This window comes from Thamnophis elegans, chromosome 15 (genome assembly GCF_009769535.1).
Source record: "Thamnophis elegans isolate rThaEle1 chromosome 15, rThaEle1.pri, whole genome shotgun sequence".
Lineage (NCBI taxonomy): Eukaryota > Metazoa > Chordata > Lepidosauria > Squamata > Colubridae > Thamnophis > Thamnophis elegans.
In genome coordinates this window covers 15,166,577-15,172,576 of record NC_045555.1, presented here as the reverse complement: position 1 = coordinate 15,172,576, position 6,000 = coordinate 15,166,577, and positions in this window count along the sequence as shown.

Below are 6,000 nucleotides of genomic sequence, written 5' to 3'. Positions count from 1 at the left end.
CATTAGGAAAGTGTTGGACATCCACCCCTTCTGGAGATTTAATTTGGTTAAGGCTGCTTTTTTAAAGTTGAAAAGCAAAAGGGGTCCGGGTGAGGAGCCAATCCATTTGTTTCGCCCGTAATTCATTTTGTAGTAAACTAGCCCTATTCGCAAGTCCATGAACATCACATACATTACGGCCTCATTTGGTGCTGCAGTACATCAATTTGACATCTCTTCTCAGGGGGGGAAAGGTCTATAGGCTCTCCAAATGGCTTTTCAAATGAAAAATATGTGTGGGAGCTGTTCATCGGGGATACTGCAGGTTCAGTGCTTTGATTAGGTCACTAGTGAAAATGAGTTTCCATGGTCTCGTCCAGCACACCTTGGGGCTCTTGAGAGAAAAGAAAGCTATTTGGCAGGATGGAAATAGATTTATTTTTTGGTTAATGGGTCCAATGAGTTGTGTTAACCGTTCCCTATGAGTACAAGCTGGTGCTCTTCATAATAGGCAGGAGAAAGTGGTGGTCCAAGGGCTACCACTGAAGTTCTCCAGGTGTTCCCTCAATGAAGGTCCGGTAAGTATGTAAGCAAAACTACAGGTGCTCATCACATTTGTTTGACCATGGATCCAACCATTTTAACCCAAAGTAGTTCAAAAACATATTGGATCAATATTCTTAAATGCAGTCCTTCAACACATGAAAGAGGAGGAAGAGGAGGAGGAAGGGGAGGAGAAAGAGAAGGAGACGGAGAGAGTGAGGTGGAGGAGGATTAGAAGGAGGGGAGGGGGAGAGGGAGGGGAGGAGGGAAGGGGAGGAGAAGAGGGAGAGAGGGAGGTGGATGAGAAGGAGAAGCAGAAGGAGGAGGAGCAGAAGGAGAGGGAGGGGAGGAGGGGAGGGAGGTAGAGAAGCAGAAGGAGAAAAAGGGGTAGAGGAGGGGAGGAGGAGGGGAGGGGAGGAGGAGAGGGAGGTAGAGGAGGATGAGAAGGAGAAGCAGAAGCAGAAGGAAGAGGAGGAAGAGCAGAAGGAGAAGGAGAGGGAGGGGAGGAGGAAGATGAGGAAGAGGGAAAGTGGAGAAGTAGAAGGAGAAGGAGGGGGAAGGGGGATGAGGAGGCAGAGAACACAGCCCCCAAATTATCAATGAAGGACCGGCTACAAGAAGTAATCAGAATACTGAGGACTGGAACAGATAGTACAGACAGAATGGCTAAAGCTATGTAAATGGGGTGAATGGTGATAGAACCTGACTAGGCATATTCCAATCTTGTTGAAAAAGGAATAAGTTCTCTTGGATTGCAGGAGGACAACAGTCTGGGTTAGGCCCATGAGAATCATCATCTGATGAGAAGGTTACAGCTCCTGTGGATCTGTATCCTAAAGTCATGAAACAGTTGCCAGCAGTTGGCAACTGAAGGGGAAGTGTCTTTTTGGCATGTACACATCTGCTCAGAAAATCTCAGGGGTCTTCAGAACAGCTGGGCTTCAAGGAACCGCTTCAAGGAACAATCCAAGGAACAGAACATTGATTGATTTGCTGACCTGCGTTAGTTTCAACTAGAGGTGGTATTCAGCCAGTTCGGACCAGTTCACCTGAACCAGTAGTGGAAATCACTGGTGGGCCTGCCTACCGCCCCCCCCCCCAGCTCTGTGCTGTCCCGTTTATGTGCTTTTTTTAGACAAAGCGCATGCGCAGAAGGTTGAGTGCATGCGTGGACGTACATTTGCAAACTGGTAGGGAAGGTAAGTGAATACCACCCTTGGTTTCAAGGGTTCCACCACAAATGCGCGAACAACAAAAGCGCGCCTGACTAAACCGCGGTGACAAAACCACGCTGACAAAACCGCACGACGAATGAGCGACGAATGAGCCCGGAAGCACGCCAACAACAGCGCGCCGACAGAAGCGCGCTGTAACCTAACCCTAAACCTAAACCTAAACCTAACCCTAAACTTAACCCTAAACCTTACCTTAACTTAAATCGCACTTCTGTCGGCGCGCTGTTGTTGGCACGCTGTTGTTGGCGCGCTTTTGACATCGCGGTTTTAGCACCGCGGTTTTGTCAGCGCGCTTATGACGTTCGTGCTTTTGTCGGGTCACGGGTTTCAAGTAATGGGGAATTGAATCCACTCTTGCAGAAAATACTTTTGATTTTACTTCAAGTTATTGTAGAAAGCCAGTGAATACAGATAGTCCTCGACTTGACAATCACAATTGAGCCCAAAATTTCTGTGGCTCAAGGAGACACTGGTGTGTGTGTTTTTTAAAAAATAGTTTTTATTAAACATTTTAACCTTTAAAAACAGGAAAAAAACATACAGAAAAAACAAGACAAACATAACAATATATACAGTTTTACAACCTCCTGTATCGGCATACATATTTAGCTTTTGTAGTTCTCTATTCTACATTGCCTTCTTATCAGTTTTAACATCTGTAATAGTGCAATAACAGTTGTACTAACAATTGTAATAGTATTAATTTTTCATATCACCATTATATTTACATTATGGTCAGTACTTTAAGTTTGATAGTAATTCTATTTCCTGCTTTGGTTTCTGTTTTCTAGCCACTTATATATTCTATTCCATATTTTATAACAATCCGATTCTTCTCTTTCTTTTAACTCCATGGTCATTTTGTCCATCTCTGCACATTCAACTACCTTTCTAATTATTGTTTCATCTGCGGGTGTATTAATTTGTTTCCAGTTTTGTGCAAAAGCAATCCTAGCTGCAATGAGTATGTTTAGTATTATGTATTGAGATTTATTGTCCATTTTTGGGTCTAATATTCCTAATAAGAACGATTCCGGTTTCAGTTCTATCTTTCGCTCCGTAATTTCTTCCAGCCATTTTTGAATTTTGCACCAATATCTCCTTGTGATGGGGCATGTCCACCACATATGGTAGAATGTTCTAGACTTGTGGCTACATCCAAGGAGACACTTGTTAAGTGAGCTATGCCCCATTTTACGACCTTTCTTGCCACTGTTATTAAGTGAATCACTGCATTTGTTAAGTTAGTGACAAATGAAACTGGCTTCCCCACTGATTTTGCTCGTCAGGAGGTCGCAAAAGGGGATCACATGACCCAGGGCACAGCAATGGTTATAAATATGAACCAGATGCCAAGCATCTGAATTTTGTTTGCATAATGGCGGGGATGCTGCAAAGGTCGTAAGTATGAAAAATGCTCATAAATCACTTTTTTTTAGTACTGTGGTAAATTGGAACAATCACTAAACAAACATAAGTTGAGAACTACCTGTTAAGTTAAATGCATTCCATTTAGCAATATATTACTTTTATTATTGATCTATATTTCTCCGGTCTTTAAACCTGCTGGTTTCAGACAACATTCTTTTTTTAAAAAGTTTTCATTAAAAGATTTTATATGTATATGTATAATAAACATATTCAAAGAAAAAGACAGAGAAAAGACTTTTCTGGCCCAGCCTTAGCGGAAACAAGAAACAAAAAAGCCCTCTTTATTTATCTCCTGTGAATTAATTGCATTCACAAACTGAAAAGTCCAGGCAATAATCCTTCAAAAAGTTAACTACAGTAACCGACCTTATCAGTTCCTTGCGCTAATTGCCAGGCCGTGAGCTCCCAGCCAAAAGGCTGCAAATTAAATTCTGTCACGTAGTCTCTGTGGCACAAAACACAATGAGCAAAATCTTCAGAAATACGAACTGTTGTCTCCTATGACAACCACCTTTCCTTCTATTTGTTCCCAAGCCAAGGAGGGGCCAGTCAGCATCCATGTGTGTTTTGCTTCCTGAGTCAACTCCTTGTCCTCAGTTGTTCTCCTCTCCTATCTGCTCTGCACATACGTGCATCTGGAACAGGCCCCAGCTGTTCTTCCTCCCCACTTATCTTAGCCTCCAGAAGCAGCTACCTCTCTGGTGGCTGGGAAATGTCTGACAGCCCTGGCTCTATATCTGTGTCCGATGCAAAGCATCCATCAGAGCCTTCCTCAGACTCCAACACTGGCCCAAGTTCCTCCCCAACCTCCTCATCATCCTAGTCTGCCGCCAACTCCACTGGCAGCTGGTGGGCCACAACAAAAACAAAGAGAAAAGGAGATAGAGAAAAGAGAAAATAAAAGAACAGGAAACACAAAAAGAAATAAAAACAAATACTTCCAATCTTCCTCTTGGATACATAAAATTAAAAGCGAGCCTCACTCTCACTAAAAAATTATAATGGAGCCTGTGTCTCACTAAAATTGCATCAGAATTCCCTTCTTTCTATAACCTATTCTTTCTTATCATCAAAGCAATAAGTCACAAAATCATTTTTCTTTTTTTGCACAAAAAGTCCATAAGGCGTTTCCAATCATTGATGAATGTCAATAATCAGAAGAAGCAGTGATGGCTAAGTTAATGGCCCTCGGGAGAGAAGAATCAGAGAAGAAAACCATCTATAATTGGAAGGCCTTTGTGGACTTTTTGCAAGAGATGAAGAAAAATCAAATTTTGACATATGGATTTGATGATTGTTAACATTTAAAAAGAAAAAAAGATATTTTTTGTCCCTCTTTTCTTTGGGAGAAAAATGGACATTTTATTAGAGTCTTAAACCAAGAAACAAATGTAAGTGTCTTTTAAATTCTTGAAAGATGATGTCAGAAGTCATTTTATATATACTGCATATATTTGTGTTTTCCTTTCTGTATATTTATACCATTTTCCACTTTTCTCCCCTATTCTATTATTATTCTTTATCTTTTCTCTTGAGTATTTCTTTATGCTGTTTTTTTATGCATATACTTTGCAAAATATAATACAATTATTTGACCAGAATGTTCACAATGGCCTTTCTCTAATCTGGAATCAGAGGTGGGTTTCTATCAGTTCCCACTGATTCGGGCAAACTGGTAGTGGTAATTTGGCCTTGGTCTCAGAACTGGCATCTATCTATCTATCTATCTATCTATCTATCTATCTATCTATCTATCTATCTATCTATCTATCTATCTATCTATCTCTCTATCTCTCTCTCTATCTCTCTCTCTCTCTATCTATCTATCTATCTTCTATCTCTATTAATCTCTATATTATTTATCCATCCATCTCTTATCTAGATATCTATCTATTTATCTCTTATCATTCTCTCTAACTATCTATCTGAAAATAGACTCAAAGATAAAACATAGAATAATAGAGTTGAAAGGGACCTTGGAGGTCTTCTAGTCCAACTCCCTGCTCAAGCAGAAAATTCTCTCTCTCTCCCTCACTCCCTCTCTCTCCCTCACTCCCTCTATTTCTATCTCTGTTCTATCTCAATCTCTATTATCTATCTATCTATCTATCTATCTATCTATCTATCTATCTATATCTACCTATTTATCTCTATCTTATCTGTCTGTCTACCATCTCCTATCTACCCGTCTCTCTACCATATAAAATCCAAAACAATAGCCTTGCTGTGATGTATAAAACCTCAACCACAGGAAAATAAATTACATTGCCCTTCAAAAAAAACAAAAACCACACACCACTATACGGATCAGCTATATTGACAATGAAAGGCTCTTGCCTAAATGTCAATTATTAGATATTGCCCAAGATATGAAGAGCTCTTTCACACTTTGATATCTTGTTAATTTGACAGAGCAGTGATATTTAATTGATAAATAAAATGCCCCTCTCTAGTTTGAGTTAACACTAGAAAATGCATTGATTTGAATATGTAGAGTGCAGCTAATTACACAAAGAGCTGGATGTACCTTTTAAGATAATTAGACTTCAATGGGTGCTTTATTTACAGGCTGGGGTACTTAACATGCAACAAATACTTTATTAAAATATAAATGGTCCACTTGGCTGAAGCCCTCACAGAGGCACTTAGCATGGTATCTTTGCAGCAAACCTGGAAAGAAATTCACATTTTCTTAAGCCTTTAAATGTTAAAAACAAAGTACTTTCTAATAAGAGATCCATTAATGTTGTAACGAACATGGCCCTATCATTGCTTTTATCCTACCTTCCTTTCCATACTTTGCATTCAACCA